The sequence below is a fragment of the Lates calcarifer genome, linkage group LG15 (assembly GCF_001640805.2).
Source record: "Lates calcarifer isolate ASB-BC8 linkage group LG15, TLL_Latcal_v3, whole genome shotgun sequence".
In the NCBI taxonomy this organism is placed as follows: Eukaryota; Metazoa; Chordata; class Actinopteri; family Centropomidae; genus Lates; species Lates calcarifer.
In genome coordinates this window covers 4039391-4056790 of record NC_066847.1, presented here as the reverse complement: position 1 = coordinate 4056790, position 17400 = coordinate 4039391, and the positions used below count along the sequence as shown (strand labels likewise).

Below are 17400 nucleotides of genomic sequence, written 5' to 3'. Positions count from 1 at the left end.
CGAAGCATGAGACAATGTCTCTGATCATGGACAACGTCTCTCTCATCTTTGACAAGGTCTCTGCGATCGTGGACAATGTCTCTGATCATGGACGATGTCTCCCTCATCTTCAACAATGTCTCTCCGATCATGGGGCATGTCTTTGCAATCGTAGACAATGTCTATGTGATTGTGGACTATGTCATGGACGAATTGGTGACACATGGAGGAAATCTAAGGGAAACATACAAAGGAAAATGATCAATACACTACTACCTATTCCTCATCAACAGTTTAACAATGAAAACAGATAATTATTCAACATTACAGTTGAACCAAACATTTAACAAAACGTTTTTATGCCTTACTACACAATGACATTTTCATTTCCCTCCTTTTCTTTGAACTGTTCTAACATGAACTATGCAAATAAACTTCATTCATGGGTTAAGTCTGTTTTTTGACAAATTACAAATCATTCAGACTGAAGATCAAAGACTGAGCATAAACAATTTACTTTCAGTGCTCTGTGTTGGACAGTTGATGTAAAGCTGTTTGTGAATTACCTGGAGGTCTCTGTCCTGGTCTCAAAGAACTTCTTCATTGTACGAAGACTCTCTGGGATTGCGGACTACGTCTCTGTGATCGCGGACAATGTCTCTGAGATTATGGACAAAGTCTCTACGACCATGGGCAATGTCTTTGTGATCGTGGACGATGTCTCTGAGATCATCGACGGTGTCTCTGTGATCATTAACAATATCTCCTGATCGCGGTCATGCCGTCGAATCGAGGAACCACAGTGTCTCTACCGATTCTTGCGCAGAGCTCTGCGAAGCATGGGACAATGTCTCTGATCATGGACAACGTCTCTCTCATCTTTGACAAGGTCTCTGCGATCGTGGACAATGTCTCTGATCGTGGACGATGTCTCCCTCATCCTCAACAATGTCTCTCCGATCATGGACCATATCTCTGTGATCGTGGACGATGTCATGGATGAAGTGGTGACACCTGGAGGAAATCTGAGAGAAACATTCAAAGGAAAATGATCAATACACTACTACCTATTCCTTATCAACAGTTTAACCATGAAAACAGATAATTATTCAATATTACAACTGAACCAGAACATTTAACCAAATTTCTTATGCCTCACTATACAATGACACGTTTTGACATTTTCATTTTATCCTTAAATTCCTCCTTTTCTTTGAACTGTTCTTACATGAACTGTGTAAATATACTTCATTCATGGGTTAAGTCTATTTTTTGACAAGTTATAAATCATTCAGACTGAAGATCAAAGACTGAGCATAAACAATTTAGTGTCAGTGCTCTGTGTTGGGCAGTTGATGTAAAGCTGTTTGTGAATTACCTGGAGGCCTCTGTCCTGGTCTCCAAGAACTTCTTCACTGTACAAAGACTCTCTGTAATCGCGGACAATGTCTCTGAGATTATGGACAAAGTCTCTGCGACCATGGGCAATGTCTTTGTGATCGTGGACGATGTCTCTGAGATCATAGACGGTGTCTCTGTGATCATTAACAATGTCTCCTGATCGCGGTCATGCCGTCGAATCGAGGAACCACAGTGTCTCTACCGATTCTTGCGCAGAGCTCTGCGAAGCATGGGACAATGTCTCTGATCATGGACAACGTCTCTCTCATCTTTGACAAGGTCTCTGCGATCGTGGACAATGTCTCTGATCGTGGACGATGTCTCCCTCATCCTCAACAATGTCTCTCCGATCATGGGGCATGTCTTTGCAATCGTAGACAATGTCTATGTGATTGTGGACTATGTCATGGACGAATTGGTGACACCTGGAGGAAATCTAAGGGAAACATACAAAGGAAAATGATCAATACACTACTACCTATTCCTCATCAACAGTTTAACCATGAAAACAGATAATTATTCAACATTACAGTTGAACCAAACATTTAACAAAACGTTTTTATGCCTTACTACACAATGACATTTTCATTTCCCTCCTTTTCTTTGAACTGTTCTAACATGAACTATGTAAATAAACTTCATTCATGGGTTAAGTCTGTTTTTTGACAAATTACAAATCATTCAGACTGAAGATCAAAGACTGAGCATAAACAATTTACTTTCAGTGCTCTGTGTTGGACAGTTGATGTAAAGCTGTTTGTGAATTACCTGGAGGTCTCTGTCCTGGTCTCAAAGAACTTCTTCATTGTACGAAGACTCTCTGGGATTGCGGACTACGTCTCTGTGATCGCGGACAATGTCTCTGAGATTATGGACAAAGTCTCTACGACCATGGGCAATGTCTTTGTGATCGTGGACGATGTCTCTGAGATCATCGACGGTGTCTCTGTGATCATTAACAATGTCTCCTGATCGCGGTCATGCCGTCGAATCGAGGAACCACAGTGTCTCTACCGATTCTTGCGCAGAGCTCTGCGAAGCATGGGACAATGTCTCTGATCATGGACAACGTCTCTCTCATCTTTGACAAGGTCTCTGCGATCGTGGACAATGTCTCTGATCGTGGACGATGTCTCCCTCATCCTCAACAATGTCTCTCCGATCATGGACCATATCTCTGTGATCGTGGACGATGTCATGGATGAAGTGGTGACACCTGGAGGAAATCTGAGAGAAACATTCAAAGGAAAATGATCAATACACTACTACCTATTCCTCATCAACAGTTTAACCATGAAAACAGATAATTATTCAATATTACAACTGAACCAGAACATTTAACCAAATTTCTTATGCCTCACTATACAATGACACGTTTTGACATTTTCATTTTATCCTTAAATTCCTCCTTTTCTTTGAACTGTTCTTACATGAACTGTGTAAATATACTTCATTCATGGGTTAAGTCTATTTTTTGACAAGTTATAAATCATTCAGACTGAAGATCAAAGACTGAGCATAAACAATTTAGTGTCAGTGCTCTGTGTTGGGCAGTTGATGTAAAGCTGTTTGTGAATTACCTGGAGGCCTCTGTCCTGGTCTCCAAGAACTTCTTCACTGTACAAAGACTCTCTGTAATCGCGGACAATGTCTCTGAGATTATGGACAAAGTCTCTGCGACCATGGGCAATGTCTTTGTGATCGTGGACGATGTCTCTGAGATCATAGACGGTGTCTCTGTGATCATTAACAATGTCTCCTGATCGCGGTCATGCCGTCGAATCGAGGAACCACAGTGTCTCTACCGATTCTTGCGCAGAGCTCTGCGAAGCATGGGACAATGTCTCTGATCATGGACAACGTCTCTCTCATCTTTGACAAGGTCTCTGCGATCGTGGACAATGTCTCTGATCGTGGACGATGTCTCCCTCATCCTCAACAATGTCTCTCCGATCATGGGGCATGTCTTTGCAATCGTAGACAATGTCTATGTGATTGTGGACTATGTCATGGACGAATTGGTGACACCTGGAGGAAATCTAAGGGAAACATACAAAGGAAAATGATCAATACACTACTACCTATTCCTCATCAACAGTTTAACCATGAAAACAGATAATTATTCAACATTACAGTTGAACCAAACATTTAACAAAACGTTTTTATGCCTTACTACACAATGACATTTTCATTTCCCTCCTTTTCTTTGAACTGTTCTAACATGAACTATGTAAATAAACTTCATTCATGGGTTAAGTCTGTTTTTTGACAAATTACAAATCATTCAGACTGAAGATCAAAGACTGAGCATAAACAATTTACTTTCAGTGCTCTGTGTTGGACAGTTGATGTAAAGCTATTTGTGAATTACCTGGAGGTCTCTGTCCTGGTCTCAAAGAACTTCTTCATTGTACGAAGACTCTCTGGGATTGCGGACTACGTCTCTGTGATCGCGGACAATGTCTCTGAGATTATGGACAAAGTCTCTACAACCATGGGCAATGTCTTTGTGATCGTGGACGATGTCTCTGAGATCATAGACGGTGTCTCTGTGATCATTAACAATGTCTCCTGATCGCGGTCATGCCGTCGAATCGAGGAACCACAGTGTCTCTACCGATTCTTGCGCAGAGCTCTGCGAAGCATGGGACAATGTCTCTGATCATGGACAACGTCTCTCTCATCTTTGACAAGGTCTCTGCGATCGTGGACAATGTCTCTGATCGTGGACGATGTCTCCCTCATCCTCAACAATGTCTCTCCGATCATGGACCATATCTCTGTGATCGTGGAGCTCTGCGAAGCATGGGACAATGTCTCTGATCATGGACAACGTCTCTCTCATCTTTGACAAGGTCTCTGCGATCGTGGACAATGTCTCTGATCATGGACGATGTCTCCCTCATCTTCAACAATGTCTCTCCGATCATGGACCATATCTCTGCGATCACGGATGATGTCATGGATGAAGTGGTGACACCTGGAAGAAATCTGAGAGAAACATACAAAAGAAAATGATCAATACACTACTACCTAATCCTCATTAACAGTTTAGCCATGAAATCAGAGATAGCATGTCTAGCAGATACACAAGATTAAGTTTTTTTGATCATGTACACTCATGAACATTAAGATACTTTTCAGTCCCATTTTGACAAATCCTTAACATTAACAATCCAAGACAGAAAATTTAGCATTTGTTGGTTCTGATGTGTTTAATATTGTTTGGAGAGAAGGTGAGGAGAGCTACAGTCAATTTGTCCACAGAGAAAACATTGGTAACTATTCTGATACATACATGTGCTTCAAGACAGAGGCTTGGAAGGTGAGAATTTAATAGTTTACTTGACATATGATAAATAGTAAATACTGTTGATTAAGCAAAAAAAGACATCTGAAAACCTCACCTTGAGCTCTGAGCAATTACAGTACTTTTTTTCTGGTTAATAGACACAATCAGTAAGGTCTTATTATATTCAGTACTTAGTTTTAAAAAATACCAAGGTTTGAGCTGGGATTTATCCAGTGACACTAAACAAAAAACTAAAGCAATTGCTGACATTGATAATTCAGCTCAGCAACACATATTTTTAGAGTTAGGGTTTTGGACACATACCTGTTGGTCTGTATGGTGATGTTGGTGTGTCTGTCTAGGTTGCAGAAGCTGAACAAGTAGACCTGGAAAACACAAGTTCAACACTTGAAACATTGATTAACTAAATAATACAAAATAGGAGTGGAAACGTTTTGCCACTAACACCCATACACTAAAGCCTTGACAATTAAAAATAAAACTTGACTGACCTAAAAGTGAAAAACAATGTAAAAAATCTGAAAGTATAATTTTGATTTTGAAAGCTTAAATTTTTGTGGAATGATTTCTAACTGTAATCTCAGCCCATACATTGTGGAGGGAAACAGAGTCTAAATGTAGTTTTCAAGTCTTTAACACAAAACTGTGCTCAATCAAGCATCAAGTCCTAACAAACATATAGCTTATCACTAGGGGTGGAACGAGATCTTGTACATCAGAGTTTACGTTAACCGGCATATTTTGGCCGGTATCCTGCGTTGTGTGACGGGTAAAATTAGTTGACAACTGAGAGGATATGTGTTACTGTGTTACTTTCAGTGGTGGAAGAAGTGTTCACATTTACTGAAATAATGTACCACACGATAGCTAGCACACTAACATATCGAGGCAGCGGTATTTCAGCAGCTCCTGTGTTCTGCTTAAATGACCGTTCATGTCAATTGAGTCTGGTTGACATTAAAAAAGTGGTGTTTCAGGTGAATAAAAAGACCTTTCTCTGTAGGAATCCTGTCCATAACGTCGTCAGGTAATTGTAATAACAATTTTGAGCCTGTCAGTGACAAAACGAACCACTCTGGCGAACCACTACTGATGTGGACGTTTACATAGTAGCAGCTGTTAACGGTGTCCGGGTTCACTCCTCCTAAGACTTTTGTCTTTATTCATTATTTACACCCAAAAACGCGACCCAGAGTCAAAAATAACGGAGTTATCCCTTTTAACTAGTAAACTTTTTTTACTCAAAAGTTTGGTTTTATCCCCGCTGTTTCATTCACTCAGTGTTGTTGTTGTGTCATGTGGCTCGACTCGCATTTTACACATTTAGCACGACTTCGACATGAACTAGACATCCCTCAGAGTTCAGTCATGCTGACTACATTAAATAAATTCCATTTGTTGGATCATAACGTTTGTGCGTTGTTTAAATGTAGGCTGTGGTATGGCTATTTAAAACATAAACTAAACCGATATTAAACTGTGGCAGTATTTTTCGTCAGGTGAAAAGCTGTTTCGTGAGACGGTATCCAGCTGCATCTAGATGATATTATGGTGTGTTCCAGATGTACTTAGAAGTCGGAATTTCTGAGTTCCTAGTCAACTGGAATGCCTCATGAAGTCGGATTTCCAACCCGGAAAGTCTGAGAAAACCCACCAATCCCGACATATGAATCAAAGATGGCTGCTACTCACATAAACAGCAGTGATAAACACTCTGCTAATTTTAAGTTTAAGTTAAGTTTTTTAAGTTTATAGCAGTTCTGTCTTAAGATGGAAGTAAAGACGCATAATGATGCGATAAGACCACAAAGAGACACAAAATGATCACAACGACCTGATAATCAAACAGGCAACTACACAGTTACCTTGCCCTCATTAGGTGCCCACAACTCATGTCAGGTACACTATAGTCACAGAAACGCAAACACACTTTAACCCATGCAAATAACAACGACGACAAAAAGGAAAAAGGCCGCGGCAGACCAGAAACCATGACCACGCTGGATGCTAATGCTAACGCTGATATCCAGGTGCAAAGCAGACAGATACAGACGCAATGTAATACAAATAGACCACAAATAAATACAAAACGATGACAACGACGTGATAGACCGCTATAAACTGGGTTACAATGATAAGGTTGTAACACAAAGTCACAGAGGTGCCAAATGTTAATAAAGTGACTGTAAATTGTAACAGGTATTTAAACAGACTATAAGGAGCTCCTTGTGTTTTAACCCGTCCCCACTCGCAACTCACGTCAGGGACGCCACGGAAACACAAACACACTCTTACCCACGCAATAAAAACGATTAAAATCGAAATACGGTCAAAAATGTCTGTAAAAGACAAGGCTAATGTTAACGCTCGCTGCTAGCGCTAACGCTAGCCGCTAGCTAGTTTACTCCTTAACCTCACCTTCGCGTCTCAGGTGTATTCGGTGTCCAGCCTCACTCCTGTCCGACAGAAAAGCAGCTCCAAAGCTTGTTTAAGCATCCAGGCTTCTCGGTTAATTACCTATTCTCACAATGTAGCCAAACCGAAGTGATGCTTTCAGCACGGATTATAAACTGTTTTCCTGATTTCCTTTCTCCGCCTCTCTGCTCCTCCCAGAAGCAGAGGCCAATGGCCACAACCAATGACGACACCCGACGCGACCAATGACAACGCACGTAAGCCAACGGCAGAAAAAAAAAAAGCCAATTGGCCAGCTGATTCTGTTTGGCCTAGCGACCGCATCTGGCTGCTTTTAGAATACATCCGGGCAAGATAAGCGCGGAGACAGAGGTTTTTGGTGCTATGGCGACCATGTATGTAAGATCAGTCACATTAAGGCTGGTCTAGTCACTCAAAAAGAGGTGCATTGACATGGATTTCACCTGACTTAATGGTCAACATGACTGGTGATGACTGCAGTCAAGTTGGATACATTGTAGGCACTTCACTATGTATGTGTGTACTTCTATACAGTATATGGAGTGTGTGCACACTCACACACAAACACACACACTTAGGCTAATAATTCAACAATAATTTTATCATTTAGTAATAATTGCCACCACTGTAAGATGTCATTAATTTTACAGTAACACAACAACAGCTGCCACTTAACTGTTTTTGACGGGGAAATCTTTGACTTCTGCATATTAAAACTGCAAAACAGAATTAATTCCCTCTCATGGCTGCAGAGGGCGCTGCTGCTCAGCGAAGTTACATTTTGTTACCCTAAGCAAATAGACATTTTCAACAAGGGTGGGAAAATAAGACAATGACAGGATATAAGGAATAAATTGTACACAGTAGTAAAGAGAAAAGAATTTAAGTACATACTGTGTAGAATATATAAAGAGAAAACTCTCAATATAAGAAATAAAACATATAAAAACAGAAATTTGTTATATAAAAAGTCAAGTTTACAATTAAAGGAAGGAGACATGTGACTGCATAGTTCCTGTCCACCACTTGTATTTTGTCTTTACAGTCCACCATCACTCTGCACATGAAACATCCACCACTGTTTAGTTCTGTATTTGTCCAAAGGATGGCAGTGTAACCTAAAGTAAGGGCAGTGCACCTTAATAGTCTCCTCTCCTCTCTGTTTGGGGCCCCGAGCTTTCATCTGTTGGCTTCAGTTTATTCCATCACACTATACTGCAGCTGATCTAATAGCATGTACATTTTGTTGTCACCTAAAGGGAATTTCTTGTCATGCTCCAAATTGATGTACCTGTTTGTAGCCTTGGACAGTATTTGTGCTGCACACAGTCACGAGGTGTGAGGGAGCAGCATGCAGCTCACACAGTTTTACTGATAAAGCACAGTAAGGCACATTTAAACAGTAGGTTATGGATTTATATTTGGAACGTGTGTTTTATGTTAAGCTTAATTTGATTATCACCAAGGGAACGTTGAACCCTTTGATCCTTGAACACCCTGAGGTCAGTGTCTGCACAATACAGTTTCATTTTCATCCTCGGTTCAATATGGAAACAAGCATGTTGTTGTTTATTGGGTTATTTAGCATCTTTAGTATCATAATACCCTCTGATTTCCCAGAGGATGTTCCCCAGCACACCTCAGCCACCTTCCAAACCCTGACCCCTGACATCATCTCACGGCTTTTGATATGAGCAGATAGACGTGTCTCTTAAGGAGAGGATATAATCTCCATAAAGACTGGTGTCCTTCACCCCATCTGATCCTCCTCCTGCACTGCACCCACCTTATCTTCAGGTCCATGATGGTATCAAAGCAATTTGAGTTCACTTAAATAAGACAGGGAAACAATCAGGGCCTTAATTTAAGTGATGTTGTTGGGGGTTTAATTGAATCAGGACAGAGTCAGAGAAATTCCTTCCTGATATTGATCAGGGACGCGTGTCACTATTGATTTTCTCTGACATTTCCTGACTCCAACTCGTGTGCTGGGCACCATTCATGAGGTTTCCTTTGTATTTATGAGCCCTTTCTTTCAAATCCCACTATCAGCTACTGTGCACCAGCAGTAGCTAATGCCAGAGTGCCCAACACATTGAGTCTTGTTTCTGGGACGCAGTCTAAACCAGACTTGAGCGTGCCCTCATTATGAAGGTTTGCAACCCCCCAAGAGTGCCCGACCTGACCCCAAAAATTGCTCAATTGACTTTTTCCATCCGCCGTTATGTGTGGTGATGGGGAACCATGACATTTACATTCGCACCACTCCAATATGATCCCTTGCTTGGCGCAAGTTTTCGACACAGACTATAGCTCAAAACAGGTCACAGGATCAAAAGTGTCTCTTGCCTGAAGGAGCCACTGAGTCGATCCTTTCCATTTCTGCACCAAATGGTGTTTTCTCCCCCCCCCACCCTCACTCCTCTCGTTTTATATCTCTCTCTCTCTCTCTCTCACCAGTAACTTGCTGGAACACATTTAGATCCTGAGTAGAACTCCTCAGTGCCCACTCATCACTCTGCGTGGTGTTTGAAGATTACTACGCTCAGAGACATCCTCGCTGGGCATCCAGGCAGCTTAGAGGCCAAAATCCATAATCCCTTACCCTTCATGGGAATTCTCCATGCACTTCAACATGCTGAAATACAGCCCCGCTGCAGCAGCCACTCATGGTCGAGGAACTACTGCAGCCGGAGGCCGAGATAGATGGATGACATGTCTCAATGAATGTGGGAGAAGTGGAGGAAGTTAGATTTAAAAATAAGTTATATACTGCAGATAGCTTCTCCCAGAAATCTAATCTAAAGGGATGTTTCTTGCAAGTTATTTTTATTTCTAATGTATGCACACTACCTCAGTCGGTCCACATGCACTAGTAACTGTTTTATGTATACCATAACAGCCCAGAAGACATTATTTACTGAAAATATGGGTACTTTGGTGGGACTCAGCAGCTGCACAGCCTTTCCACAAGTCGTCTCAATAAAGAATTTCCTCTGAGGCTTTAGTGCCTTATTAAAAAGCATAAATAAGTGTAGTTCCTTGATTTAGTAATCTGCATGAACAAGTAATGTGTAAAGTTCAGCTGTTGTAGCTGAAGGACCGGTGGGGTTTAATTTTTCCTCCTCTAGGCTACACTCTAATGCTTTGTTAGTCTGCTGTGCTAAAGCCCGTGTAATAGCTTGGGGAGTTTGTCTTGCAGCAAACAAGAATAATAAAAATAATCTCATATTCACGTTTGGTATTTTCTCATTATGAAAGTGTTTCTTGACCATTCCCATTTTCTTTTCTTCGTGAAAATGCACAAAAACACGAGTGCGACAAAGAGAAAAGGTCAGAGAAGGTTTTAGTCTAACATCAGGTAGCACCATCACATATGTTGGACCAGTGGTTTCTAACTCTGCACCATCTGTGCACACATTTTTGATTTGATTAGCACCAAGTCCAAGTGGTTAACAGGGATTTTTTCAAATAATTTTGGTCAACTTTTCCAAGGCAATTTGCAAGGACATCCCCGTTCCTCAGACTACATAGGTTTTGTCTATAACATGTTGAGCTCTAAGTTGGACAAAATGTCAGCATGAATGCCCTTGGTCAGTGAGGAGCTGGACCGTTACCCAGCACTACCGGCCTAACCTGTATCAGAGCGTTGCAGCTCTCTCTCCCTGCTGTTTGGCATGCTCCGTGGCACCGAGTGCTGAGGGCAGAGCGTGTCACCGTGCTGGCACCGGCCTGAACTCGTTCAAGGTTACTCTTTGATTTAATGGTGATGCATTTTTTAAAACGGCATCATCCCTCTCTCTCTTGCCACCGCGCCTAGTCCATCTCTGTCACAAACACTGGCTGTGCGTCTCACCTTTAGCAGTGGAAGCACCAGGAGAGGTTGTTTAAGATATAAATCAATGGCAAACGAAGCCCCAGCTCCTGTGCAAGCCGGCCCTGATTGTTTTACCTGCCGGCTTGTTTTAAAGGCAGGACGGCGAAGGAAAACTGTACTATATATTTAGACTATGACACAAGAAAATGGTCTACTCATCATGCAGGCAGCTTTTTGTATGGGCCCCAACAATTAACACTGACTCCAGCACCTTGATGTTTTGATACATAACCAAGTGCAGTGGTAAAATGTGATACCTTAGTGGTTTTCTCTGCCTGTCTGAAGATGTAAATGATGGAGAGGAGTATCAGTCTGTTCTTTATTGTGCCTTTGTCTGGTATAAATAGCATCACCTAGCTCTATACTTAGTGATGTTTTTGACAAGGTGAAATTTGGTAATCATCACCCCTCCCTGCTGTTGTTTCAGTAAATATACACTGACAGCATTGTGTATCATAAAAATAGATCATCAACCAGTTGCTTCTTTTCTCTCAGGTGCAGCTGCTTGTGAACGAGCCTAATTGTCGGGGGTTAGCGTCAGTGCGCGAGTGCGCGCACACACACACACACACACACACACACACACACACAGATATACTGTATTCAGCTGATACACATTTACCTTATTTTTTTCTTTTCCTTAACTGAAATTAAATCTGAGCTATTCAGACATGAGAACATCAGCATTTGTGTTGTGTAGCAGCCTGTTATGGATGAAGATGAGGATTTCTGATAGCAGTAAATCAGAGGATAGAAAAAGGCCATATTCATGAGCCATGTAATCCTCTTATATCTCATGTCATTCAGGAAAAAAACATCTTGGCCATCAAATACTTCTGAGTCTGGTTTGATAAAGCTACCTCTTATGAGAAGTGGGAAACTGCATATGAGAAACCTGATGAGCAGAAATTAGTTTAACAAACACAACTTAGTGCTAAGACGCTCTAGTCGATGTTGAGGTACTTACTTACTGCTGAGATGTTTCTTTGGAAGCCATTTGGTCTGCATGACTAATTTTTGTAAATGAATTTGTAAGATTTTAATCATCATAGTGGTGTTGCACTGTGTCTCTTAGAAACATCTACTTTGTTCTCTAATTTCTACTTGATGTCTGATAACTGATAAAATCACATTTTTAACTTTTCAAATGATCATTGTCATGAAACATAAAGTATAAATCCTGGAAGAAATTCAACTTGCTAGTTGCTCTTTAAAACATTTTAACTGTTAGATAAATTAAGAGTGGACAGCTCCAAGCTGTCCTTATAATCTGACTGATACAGGACCAGAACTAATTATTATTTTTGTTAGCAATGAATCTCTTAATTTGTTTTAATTATTATTTGCCTCATTATTTAGTCATTAAAAGGCCAGATAATATTGAAAAATGCCCATCACAGTTTTCCTTAGCCCCTGGTGACACATTCAGATTGTTTCGTCCAACAGAACAGGCTTTTCCTCAGGTCTCGTCCCTTGGAGGCAAATTTGTACTACTACCATTATCAACTATACACTGAAGACTTGAGTTTTGAGTTATCATTATAAATTGAATATCTTTGCTTTCTGGACTGTTGGACAGACAAACCCAGCTGAGTCTGAGAACATGCAATGGACATTTTTCATTATTATTTAATGTCTTACAGACTAAATGATTAAGAGATTAAGTAATCAACAGATGAATTGTAAATATAGTCAGTATCAGTATTCTTGACGATTAATATTCTATTAATCGACTAATAGATGAATAGACTTTTTGTGTCTGCACTACAGCACTACATTGAAATATTGACAAAACTATAATTAAAATCAATTGAAGCAAATTACAATTGACTCAGTGACCAGGTCAGTGTAGCAGAGACTGAATACTGGGTTAACTTAACCCAGTACCACTGGGTTGCTTGCTGTGACCCAGTGTTAGTGTTAATGTTTTATATTACTTTTGGGTTATTTACCCAAAACTAGAATGTGGTTATTCTGACTCAGACAAAACTATTTTAATTTTTACCTCCAAATTGTCACAAATGTTTTGTTATTTGTAGAAGAGGTGGCGTAAAATATGACAGTTCACAATCATAACACCTTATTTAAAAACTAACACTAACTCTTCTCTACTCACAGGTCTCGGATAAAGTTAAGCTATTATTGTGTCTGTGCTATAGTGACCCAGTCTCTGTATCTCTAACTGTTGCTCTTACTGTTTCTTGTAATGATGGGATTCTGTAATCCGAGTATTTAAGATTCATTTCAATAAATCTGTTACATTCATTGTAATTTTATAAGAGCATAAGTCTTGATACTCCACATGCATGAGTGTGAAAATCCTCACAGTGGAAAAAAAAGGGTTAGCAGGCTGAGAAAATGTGAGAACAGCTCCTGTCTTCATATAATGTGGTAAAGGGTGGAGACTTGGAGACATGTGGTGTTGAAAGCAGCCGAGACATCCAGCTGACAGATATTTGAAAGCGGCCTAATTTCTCTCAGATTCATGATGAGCTGAGTAGCATTAGATCATAGATGTGCGAGCAGCAAAATGAGAGAATTACACAGTCACTGCTGTCAGCCATTATCCAGTGTGGTAAGAACTGACAGCGCTATGATGCTAACATCCATTAGAACAATTAGCTGTGGCACACAGGTGCCCTGCATTTCAGTCTTTCAGAGACCTTTTATTAAAAGGCTGGAAATATTCTTAATTTCCACAGCCTTACAAAGAAAATTCTGTATACCAAATGTAATATAAGCAGCGGGACAGAATTAAATAGAGCGTAAACTTAATTTCATGTTGCCACAATTCATTCGATTCATATGGGCTTAATAGTATTGTTCATTTCCCTGCATATTTAGGGGTGAAGTGTTCGTACCTGGTTATGTCTAGGGGGCATTAAGTCTGACTAATGAAATGACTCTATCCTCTGTGGCGTTTTAATCTATTCACTGGGAAAGTAATTGACAAGCCCACAGTATGTGCATTAGGATAGCTCCAGCACCAAAGGACAGCTGTCACTAAAGCAATTAAAATGACAAAGGTTAATTAATTCTCTCCAGTTTTTTACCTGATATGAGACATTCACAATGAGTGAGTTTTCATTTCCGGAGGAGTAATAGTGTTTTGAGGACAGTAATTTATTTGTGATTTTAAAAAAAGGAAGAAAAAAAAACACACACACAAAAAAAAACCAAAAAACAAAAAAAACCACCAGCCATTGTCTGATAGAGCCTTTAATATGTCAATACCTCGCACAAAACTGTGCCTCAGGACAGCTTCAGCCCCAGATTTGAAATGAATTCTGCAGCAGGACATGATCTGAAATGACAATTGGTTGTTGTTTTTTAAAGTGAGATACCTATTATTTCTTCTGTAGCTGTGCAAACAAAATGTGATTTGTTTATAAATGAGGCATGTGAGGATGTTTTACACTTAAACATCTCGTTTGAACAAACGTTTGTGAGTGGAAAAACGAAGCTCTACATTTTCCCCTGCGGTTGGGGGTCAAGCGGAAGAAAACCAAGACGCAAATAATTACTATGCCAACCACCTCTGACACCACGAGAGCAGAACCCAAGAACTTTCTAATCCACCTAAATGTCAAAGCAACGTTCACAGCCCTCCCTCCGTGTGAATCTCCACAGGCTGCCAAAAGGCCAGTGGTTAGTCATCTGTTTACTCCTGCAGCTGCTGGGTGTCATTGGGACTCTGAAGGAGAAATCCCATGATTCTCTCTGCCATTTCTGACAGCTCCCGCCCAGACCACATTAATCAGGGATTGTGGGCGAGCTAGGGGATAGACGGCAGGCATGGATGGCTCCGGCCCAGGACAACTGAACCGAGGGAGAAGATCTGGGCCCAAAGATAACTTAGACGTCCAAACACTGCCGGGTTGTAATGCTGTGGGTTTCATTCATACACTGAGAGCTCGTTAAATGGACGGTTCTCAAAGGAGACGGCTAGTTTGTCTTGTTGCCGGGTAGAATGGTGCTTTGAAATTACCATAATTTAAGAAATGTTGGCTTTCAAGAGGAATTAAACGAACCCAACCTCTCCCTGTTGTGGAAATTATTCTCCAAGAAAGACATTTGCTGAATTGAGGTTATTAGATATTTGAGACTGATTTGAATTTCACTTCTGAAAAGCTGCGTTTCCTACTTTTTAATTATATTACTCTACCTGCTACATCCCTGCCATTTAATAATTTCATGGAGTTCTGCTGAAGGTACAATCAGTGATCTGAAAGTTAACAAAAGATTAGCTGCACAGCACAAAACGTCCCAAAAAATATTAACACTGAGGTCTTTAAAAATAGGGATTATAAAACTGAAGTTAGTAATATCTGCAGATGCTGAAGATTGTTTTAAATCAGGATAACTATTAGATGTGACATAAAATCCATAAACTAAATAGACAAACCATAGTACTGATGAGTCGTGTTTCTGGCCACTTAGCGAATGTAAGACATTCACTCTCCTCTGGTCTGTTAAATGAAAATATCTGGCTCATCAGCTGCTGAAGTCCAGTCCAGACTACATGAATTCAGCCTGATTGTGACACAGTGTTGTCGTGACAATTTTCAGCATCTGGCCAGAATATGAATGCCAGGAAAGACAAACGGGCCTTGTAAGTGTGACATAATCAAAGACCAGTGATGTGGTGTCTGGGACACCCCGAAAACACCCATCAAAAAGTCTAGCATGTCAGAATTGGTTTTAATTTGCTGGCTAGTGTGACATCTCCTATGATGTGATCCTTCATACTGACCAATAGGATGACAGAACAAGGACAGGAACCGTGATTGGTTCAGGTCAAAGATGTGGGTTGAATTTATGACCCCATGATTACCTACTCTGACCCTCGTGAAAAACAAAAAAAAATGTGTAGTCTGATTGCAGCATTAATGCTTCATTATGTTCACCTACTAGTTCCATCTGTGGCTGTTTTAAACAACGATGATCTCATCAAAACACTGAGCTAAAAGATGCTTAAACACAAAAGCTGAGGGAACTGCAGAGTCGGGCAATAATTCTCTTTGTTTGTCACTTCTGTTAAAATATTGATTAGTGCAGCTTTAAGTTGTGGATACATGTGGTATTATCTATTATTATTTTGGCCTTTAACAGGAGACAACACTGCTCTACCTTCAGACGACATCAATCAAGGAACAGATCCATCTCTCAGCAGCGCTCACACCAAACACTTTTGTGCCAAACTGTTTACACTTGTAAGATTATGTGCATAATGAGGCTGCATTGTCTCGGCAAAGTGCTGCTTTAATTCTTTGAAGCTGAACAAACTGTCCCTGGCACATTTGGGCAGGGGTAGGAGAGATATCAAAGACACTTTATTGAGATGAAAGAACTGGCCCAAACAGCAATCTGAGACATTAGTCATTCCTTCTTCTCGGTGACAGAAACATGCTCTCAATTTACGAGTCAGGTGCTTCCAGTGATTTCTGCCAGCCTTGTTCCTCCACATCATAAATTCCTCTTTATGCTCACTCATCCCACAGGCAGACCCCTATTCTTTGGCCCGCCTTGTCAGAAAATACACCCCATGTTGGCATATTGGATGTCGTCCAGGTTGCCATTAGCAGTTACTGCGTTGCGTATACCATGGCGTACACTATGAAAAAGCACTGAATTTAAATAGACAGCCGTGATTGCACCCCTAGGTGCACATTTGTACTTTTTTACAGGTTTTCTATCGGCACTTTAATTCATTCTTTCTATGGTGTTGACTCTGCAGAGCTCCCACTTACACTGTGTTCATTTCCTCTAAATGCTTCACATGGAGCCACTGGCTCCCAATTTATGTAATGAAGGTTTAATAGCCAATTGGAACATCCAATATCATTAACAGCCAGAGTTAGTCTCATCCAGAATTTGCCTTTTTTTTTTTTGATAACCAGAGGTGCAAACGTTTGATGGGTGGAATGTGTGATTAGCACCTGCTGTTCAATATATGTCCTGTCTACTCTAGAGCAAGAAACCACATTTTACCACTTCTCATATTTTAGCAGTTTTTTGTTCTTCTTCAGCCTTTGTTACATGGACCTCAGAAAATCAGCATCTATAATTTCCACATTCACCTCTTCTAATATCTGTTTTTTAAACATTTGGAAACATTTTTGACCTTGTTTTTTTCTCATTATTTAGCACTTTTCTGTATAAATGATGCTCTGGTGTGAACAGTTATTTTTGGATAACGCGGGGGCTCTGTGGCTCTGACACATCTTACTATTGGCTGCTTGTCATGTTAGTGATGCAGGAGTTGAAATTAATTATACTGGACTTGTAAGTTCACAAAAATAAGAGCTGTGTCTAAATGTCTAAAATGGAAATGCAGGACTTTCAAAACAACAGAATTAGAGCAGAATAATGTTTGATTTTTTTTTATGGAATA

At 40.4% G+C, this 17400-nt stretch overlaps 1 long non-coding RNA gene across 1 annotated transcript; it reads right to left on the bottom strand.

The window, feature by feature from the left end:
- Positions 1 to 751: 751 nt before the first annotated feature.
- On the bottom strand, positions 752 to 4126 carry LOC127143329 (uncharacterized). The gene is made up of 5 exons (XR_007814646.1): positions 3752 to 4126; positions 2961 to 3419; positions 2149 to 2607; positions 1358 to 1816; positions 752 to 1004 (listed from the first exon to the last, which is right to left on the bottom strand). It is a non-coding gene; the product is annotated as an uncharacterized LOC127143329 (long non-coding RNA).
- Between the last annotated feature and the right edge of the window lie 13274 nt (positions 4127 to 17400).